Source organism: Alosa pseudoharengus, unplaced genomic scaffold (assembly GCF_046254945.1).
Source record: "Alosa pseudoharengus isolate Yale_2024_CS ecotype anadromous, Long Island Sound unplaced genomic scaffold, YU_APseudo_1.1 YU_APseudo_1.1_scf_13, whole genome shotgun sequence".
Classification (NCBI taxonomy): domain Eukaryota; kingdom Metazoa; phylum Chordata; class Actinopteri; order Clupeiformes; family Clupeidae; genus Alosa; species Alosa pseudoharengus.
The window spans coordinates 5098889-5106969 of NW_027468598.1; the positions used below are offsets into that span (position 1 = coordinate 5098889).

The 8081-nt window shown below is 45.5% G+C and overlaps 1 long non-coding RNA gene across 1 annotated transcript; it reads left to right on the forward strand.

Annotated features, from left to right (window-relative positions):
- Positions 1-5767: 5767 nt before the first annotated feature.
- Positions 5768-7076, forward strand: LOC143121053 (uncharacterized). Its single transcript, XR_012986384.1, has 3 exons — positions 5768-5867; positions 5967-6042; positions 6142-7076. It is a non-coding gene; the product is annotated as an uncharacterized LOC143121053 (long non-coding RNA).
- Positions 7077-8081: the final 1005 nt, after the last annotated feature.

Below are 8081 nucleotides of genomic sequence, written 5' to 3' on the forward strand. Positions count from 1 at the left end.
TCGTAGGCTATATTTCCCCACAAACCAAGCGGCTGCTTGGACAAATCCACTTGAGGGGTGGGGCGTAACACACACTGAACCTGTCATGAAGAGGCCAAAATGATTGACCTGTCACCCCCCAATAGACCTCTCCAGAATATATCCCGCCTCCTAACTTCCGTATCCATCCAACTTCCGGGCGTGGATTGTCTATGGGAAATAACATGGCGTTTTGAAAGATCGTACCTGTCAAACTCTGTAGGTGACAAAGTAGAAAAAGCTGCTGGGCAGATTGGCCTACACACTTCTGCCATCTAGTTTCCACTGGATTTTTTGATTTTCGGTGCCGTTTAAGTAGTATAGTCTATAGTATACTACTTAAACGGCACCGACAATCAAAAAATCCAGTGGAAACTATATGGCAGAAGTGTGTAGGCCAATCTGCCCACCAGCTTTTTCAACTTCGCTACCTACAGATGTTTTATCGGTATGATATTTCGAAACGCCATGTTATTTCCCATAGACAATCCACGCACGGAAGTTGGATGGATACGGAAGTTACGGAGGCGGGACTTATTCTGGAGAGGTCAATCCAAATGGATGCAACTGCATTTATAGGCTAGGCCTAGGTCTACAAATAGGACGGGCCGCAAATAGGCTAAATAACTTTTTTTTTTTTAAATCCCGGAGGTCACCGGCCCACATGTGGACCGGCCCACTTGTACAGATTACCAGTCCGAGCCTGGCCGTGTGTGTGTTTTTGAAAATAAAACAGATAATAAGTACGTGACTAGGTTAGATAAACCACTGCCTATTTAGAGCATGTTACATGCATCACGTAATGACAGTTATCTAAAGAATATGCGCATTGTAAGCTAGAAGCTAGAAGAACAGCGACTTTGCTAACGTTACACAAGGATACAAGGACGTTTATTGTCACATGCATATAGTTACTGGAAGTAAGAAATGCAGTGAAATGAAGTCAAATGCAGGGGTAGATTAAGTGGCAAGGGCTGCATAAGAAAGGTGGGGGAGGATTGGGATTTGGGGGGGCACCAACAAAGAGCACCCAAGAGCAAGAAAGGCTAGGCAATCAAGGACATGGGTAGATAGATGGAGGAGAAAAATAATAAATAAAAAGTTCTATGGAGATGTGCAAAAGTTGGAGAAAGGCAGATGTGTGTGTGTGTTTTGACGTGTGATGAAATAAGAAAATAAATAAAAGGTCTGTAGCATAGGGAGAGGGATGTAAAAGTGCTAAAAGTCATGTAGGTGTGTGTGTGTGTGTGTGTGTGCACACCATGCATCACATCAGCTAACATGAATTTGATCAAATCCATTCCCTAGTTTGAAACGTTATACAATAACGTTAAACTCAAAATGTATGTGCTACATAATTCACATATCTGCAGTGAACCTAGCATGGTTCTACTTTGTTCATAGACGTACAACTTCATAAACTGTATGATATGTTGCCTTAGACTACGGTAGGCTAATGCAGCTACTGCTAGAGACGTTAGATTCTAGATAGATACTTTATTTATCCCCAGAGGAAAATTACAGAACGTCACGTTACACGTTAGTAGCTAACATTATGACAACTTTTCATTCAGTTTCATTCAGTTATTGAAAAGTTTATCAGCTACATACACAGCCAAAAATGTTACTTACTTTCATTGGTAGCCACCAATGGTGCATTTCTTCTGAATGCAGTGTGGAGTTGACCCTAGCTGACCTCAATATTGCTACGTAATGACGTGTAACGTGAAGTCGCGCATGGATGTGATGTCTCCGTCCTGCTAGCCAGAGCGCTCTCAACTCTGCTGCCATGTGTGAATAAACAAACGTCCCCTTGATGTCCCCGGTATAACGTTATTGTCGGGTCCTTAGGACGTCTTTGAAATGACCAAATTCAAATGTCATCCGAGGGACCTGACGGTGATGTCCCCAGAAAGTCCTGCACCGGACGTCGCGCAATAACCAAAGCATAACTTGCTCCGGACGTCAGTAATGTCACCGGAACGTCCGCTAGAGAACATGACGTTCGGGACCAATCGGGGACGTCGTGAATGTCCGCATAAGGTCCGGGGGACGCCCGTGTTTTTGACGTCTGCTGAGTCTACTCCCTACCAGTACCTGTCGCTGTTCAGTTGAAGTTAAATGATCAAATATTGTTTGATTTTGTGTCAACTAGGGAAGACATGTTCCTTTCTGGCCAAATTTCACAGCTTCTAAGAAAGTCTATCATCTTCGTGTAAACCAAGTTTTGAACAGAGAAAAAAGTTAGGCTACCATTAGGCTACATGCAGGTTCTCCCATAACGTTATCGATACAGATCAATGCACCAAATCAGGGCGATTTTAGCGAAATAACGTTCCTGTGACAGGCTATCAAATATTGAACAATGGGATAACGGGACAACGGGAACAATGGGATAACGTTTCATCATCATCACCTTTATTGATGCCTGAAATGTTGACATTGCTGAAATACAGAGATGTAGCCTACTGAGAGGCAGCTGCAGACAACAATGTTCAATGGGTTCAGCTTGTCCCTTGCCTACCAGGTGGATGTAAACAAAGCTATAGAACCTAGAATACGTCACATGAAAAACGTTAATACATGGATTTCTATGCAACGTCACGAAAACATGCGTGCGCAACCAAGAGGCAGAAAGCACCATAGAACAGCAAAGAGCAATGCAAAAGAGCAAAATAATAAAATGAGTTTTTGTGCTGAAAACTGCACCAATTCGAAATCACAATGGTTAGAGAATGTTAAATACAGTATGTTCTGTAACAGGGGTCCAGTAGAAGGTTGTTCTGCTGTGGTGATATGATTTTGTTTTTGTTTTATTGTTTTCATGTTTGACATGAGTGCTCTCTCTTGGTATTATGTCTTTGTGTCTACCGCCCTGGTCTTATGGACGAACGTTACGTCATGACGTCACGGAGGTGTGTGGGAGGTGTGTTGAGGAACGCACTTTTTTAAAAGGACTGAAGACTCAGGTGGAATGGGCCGCTTTGTCTGGGAAATGCGTGAGTCGGGAGAGCACGCCACGAAATCGCCATTTAATGCTGAGTTGGTGAGCTATTTGAAGTTGTGTTATCATTGTGTGTAACCTAGCTAACGCAGATCATTTAACCTAGTAATCAGTGCCGCTGTAATTGGAGAGGCGGCAGGCAGCGCAGTTTCCCGACCCTCGCACTTCCCGCCTGGGTAAATGTATGTTTCCTATGTTTGCTTATACTGGTGTTTGTTTGAAGTATGCAGTTTTAATTGTGTATAGTAAGGGTTTCCTTGCCCCCAACCTGCCTTGTTTCACGTTTGCAGTGCTGTGTGTACTGTTTGTTCATTGAGATTTCCTACTGGTGTGAGAGACTGGTGTGATTTATAAGCATATGTATGCCGTGATTTATGAGCGTGATTCTTGTGGTGTCGCTTTATTTTTGATTACACGTTGTCTGCATGGTTGGGGGTGCTTGAACCTTTGGGTTTGTGGTAGTACAAGCCATATGTCTTTTATGAATTGCAAATAAATTATAATAACTGTTATCTATTGTCTGCTTATTTTGAAGCCACTGATTTACCAGTTCCAGGTTATCTAGCTTAATAGCTGAATTTAATAGCTTTGAAACCTGTGTTACAACTGGCGCTGCGAGCAGGGCCTGGACTGGTTCTCAGTGGCCTCAAATAAGACAACATTGTTAAAATGTCTCTTTTAGGGGAGGGTACATCTTCTGAGTCGAATTTTACTCCAATGCTAATGGCACCATTTTTTCCAGGCAATATGTGGGGGCAAAGATTTAAGGGGAGGAATTCAGAAATAAGCCTGACTGAATGGGTGGAAAATTTAAAAGCAATGTTTCGAATGTATAGAATCCCAGACAGTGTATAAGTTGATTTTATTCTAAATCAGTTGGAGGGGGAGGCCAAACGGCAAATACTGGTCAGTGCTGAGGAGAACAGAAACACAGCTAAGAAAATCTTTGATAGACTTCAAGCTCTTTATGGGGATAAAATGTCTGCCTCAGTTCTCCGCTCTCTCTGTTTCAGCTGCCGACAGCAACCATCTGAGACGGTGTCTGACTTCTCTCTTAGACTACAGGAGCTCTTTAAAAAGCTGCAGCAAAAAGATTCAGACAGTATTCGTAACTTGGATTCCCTGATGCGTGATCAGTTTGTGGATGGGTTACAAGATAAAGTTTTGAAGCGAGAATTGCGTACTCTCATCCTGTCTTCTCCAGATCTGTCTTTTGCAGCTATTTATCAAGAGGCCTCCATACGCCTGGAAGTGAACGGAGAGGTTGGCCTAGCTGCTGTTGGACAGGTAACAAGAGTTTCTTCCACCCAGGTTGATCTCCAACAGTTGAAGAAAGAACTGAGAGATGAAATGGCTGCTGAGATAAAGAACCAGATGATGACACTTTCAAGTGATTTCAAGGGATTGTGAGTGAGCTTAAAGAAGAGTTTAGCTTAACCTCTAGGGGAGTGACGGGGCAGAACTATGAGCCATATGATTACCATAGGGGGCGCCGATCTAGCCTACCAACCCCTTTTCATGCGGATAGGCAGTCGTTTAGGCCCCGCACACCCTGCTTGCACCAATACACTTCTGACGGGAAACCCATTTGTAGCCAATGCCATCAGTCAGGTCATATCCAGAGGCATTGTCAGCAGCGGGAGCGCTCAAGTTCTGTAGGCTCTCGTCCTTTAAACTAGTAAACCCCACTGACGCGCTGTTTGTGTGGACTACCGTAAGTTAAACACCCTTACACGTAAAGATGCCTTCCCGCTCCCACGTGTTGAAGAGTCCTTGACCATGCTTTCCCAGGCGAAGTTCTTCTCCACTCTGGATCTTGCCAGCGGATACTGGCAGGTCCCTGTTCATCCAGAGGACAGGGAAAAAACTGCTTTTACAACACTCATGGGCTTGTATGAGTGGGACCGCATGCCTTATGGGTTATGCAACGCCCCGGCAACCTTCCAAAGGTTAATGGAGGCTTGTTTAGGTGATTTGAATTATCAAAGTTTATTAATTTATCTAGATGACATCATTGTCTTTGCACCCGATTTCTTGTCCCATCTACAGCGACTTGAGCTGGTGTTCCAGCGCTTGGCAGACAAAGGCCTTAAATTGAAGCCTAGTAAGTGCATTCTGTTCCAAAAACAGGTAAAATATCTGGGTCATGAGGTGTCTGAGCGAGGCATTGCACCCTTGCATGATCGTGTAGAAGCTATACAAGAATGGCCAAGACCAACCACAGTTCGGGAACTTTGAGCCTTTTTAGGCTTGACTGGCTACTACCGCCGCTTTATAAAAAACTTTTCCAAAGTTGCCATGCCTCTTAACAAGCTCCTTTGCGGCCAGTCTAGGAACCAGACACGTCAGAGCAGGCAGCCACTGAAAGAGTGGGGCAGATGCAGAAAATGCCTTTCAACAGTTAAGGCGGGCATTAGTCCAAGCACCCGTGCTGGCATATGCTGATTTTACACTTCCTTTTGTGCTTTATACCGATGCTAGCCACAGGGGTTTGGGAGCTATTTTAGCTCAACTCCAGCAGGAAAAGGAACGTGTTATAGCCTACGCGAGTCGTAGTTTACATCCATCAGAGAAGAATGACTCTAACTATATGTAGCAGGGTAGCTTGTGCTTTCCCTGTTTCCCTCTGGCAGCTGCCAGATTGGAGGTGGGTACGTTAATGAAGGGGGCGGCCCCTACATTGAGTATATTTATACGGCTAGATATCAGCTGACCGTGCGTCTTCCGTTCTCCCATTGTCGCTGGAGGAGCTAGCTTCCGTGTTTGGGTGGCTTGCGGGCAGTTTGGTTTGGCCTTACTGGAGCTAGGTTTACTGCTTGGGTCTCTTGCATCGTTCTACTACAAGGTAAGCTTTCTCTTAAAGTCACACGCGGTTTGATGCGGTCGTGACACCTGTTTATGCTTTTGTGCGACCGCATCATTAGTTTATGCTTCCTTGCTTTAGAGCGCATCCTCGCTTGGCAGTGGACTGTTTGCACGTCCAGCCTTGAGCGTTTATTCACTGGAATCGTGTCATTAAGGTATACCGATCTTCCTAATTTATGTCGGACGTTTTTTATACCCCGTTGATTGTCTCCGGGGGGTTTAATCTGCCTTGTTTGCCTGTTGTCTGGTTTTAGCACTGTTCGGTAGCCCTTCCTGTCATGTTCTTGGATTAGCTGTGCTTCCAGGTATGTAGCCTACTCTTAATTTCAGTTTCTGCATTTAGAGGTATTTGGCTTGTATTAATTCTCCTCTGTGATTTCAGACGGTGAAGTTTAACTGAAGCCTGTGCGGTGCTCCAGATTGTGGCTGCACATAAGCCTCGCCACTGCTGCTTTGTTTCCACATAAATTCTACCGTAGGCTAACCTTTGCTGTCCAGTCAGGTAGCTTCCCCCCCGGCCGTGCCACCTGGGAAGCCGCTTGCTGTACAGTATACTGTGTATTCTATGTGTTATGACTGCATGTTCTAACGTGTCCAAATGATACTGGGCTAGACTGTACTCGCCTCTATCACCACCGCCTGTTGCTATATGGTTTAGCCTTACTTTTGTGTCCATTGTCTTCACGCTGTGTGTTTTTGTTTGTTTATTTTCTTTTTTTCATTTCACTCCTAAATAGGAGAGTTGACTATGTGCTTGTGTGTGTGTGCGCGTGTGTTTGTGGCTGTGGTTGGGGTGCTTGTGAGTGTGTGAGTGTGTGTGTGCGTCTGCGGTTGAGGTGCATGCTTGTGTGTGTTCGTCTGCGGTTTAGGGTGCATGTGCATGTGTGTGTGCGTGGGCCTTGGAATCTTGTGATTGTGTCTTGCAGTGGACCATTGGGGCAGTATGCAGGGACCTCCCGCCTAGTACTAAGTGGAAGGCCCAGGGCTCTGTGTGCATAAAAGCTAAGTGTCCTACACATTGTTGTATGCTATGTCCAACTAGCCATTTTGTGACCTTCCTGCCCTCACTAAACATTGTTGCCCTTCTCTTTCTCTCTCCCTTGGTGTGTGTGGAAGACAGGAGCTGTTTGACCTCGAGCAGTGGGTCGGTGGTGGAGCCCTTTCCTCACTGGTCTTCTATTTTGTACACATCCAGGGTTTTGCTTTTTTTCTTTTGTATTTTGATCTTGCTGTGTTCACGTGTGGTGTGGTTTTGGACCCGTCCCCCTCCTCTTCAGTCTACCCCTGCCGTGGTAAGCTACAGCCCTGTTTCTCCCCACACTATCCAGTTGAGTAGTCTCTCCGGGCCCTGCGCCCCCATGGTCCACACATCTTATAACATCTTATAACTGCTCATATCCGCTTGTGTTTTAAGGAGTGATCACTCTGTTAGTACTTTGTCAGACTTTGTATTTTTTTTGTAAATCACGTCTCCAGTCTCTTGATGTACATGCGAACCTGTGTCATTGGTTGAGAGTAACCACCCCTTTAAAACTAAACTTCTTGGGGCGCAATCCCCTAGATGGCGTAGTCGTCTAGAATCAATAACCCCTCAGCTCTGCCACATTTTGGCGTAGCAGTCGGCAGGATACATCAAGGTACTAAGACGTGGTTCCCATTTTTGTGGTATTGTTAGGACGCACCTGGTCTTATTTGTGTATGTATGGAATACTTTTCCCTTTTCTTCTGTGTATGAATGGTGGATGTGCCTTTAAGTTTTCTTTAGAAACAAAGCAGCAGTGGCCTTTCCCAGAATTGAAGTTCGCCGTCTGGAGGGCGGCTCCTCCAGTACAAGGTTTGCAGGACCGCTTCTAGCTGCAGTGAGCGTAAGTTAAATCCCTTACTTTTTGGTCATGGAGGAAGACTTACAGGAACTCAGGGACCTGGTGGCACAGCTTAAAGCTGAGAATGAGCGGCTGAGGCTTGAACGAACAGCAACTCCCCAGCCTGACTCAGGCCGCTCTAGTGACCTCCCGCCTCCGGCAGACCCTCTAGCAGCCACTCCAGCTGAGGGTCCTAATGCGACAGGATCCCGAGTGAATGATGGTGGTCAGGCCCTTGGCTCTGAGAGGTTGGTCTTTGTCCCCCGTGACCGCAAATGTCCAAGTTTCAGTGCTAAGTCAGGCATTAGCGTAACAGAGTGGGTAGAGGAAGC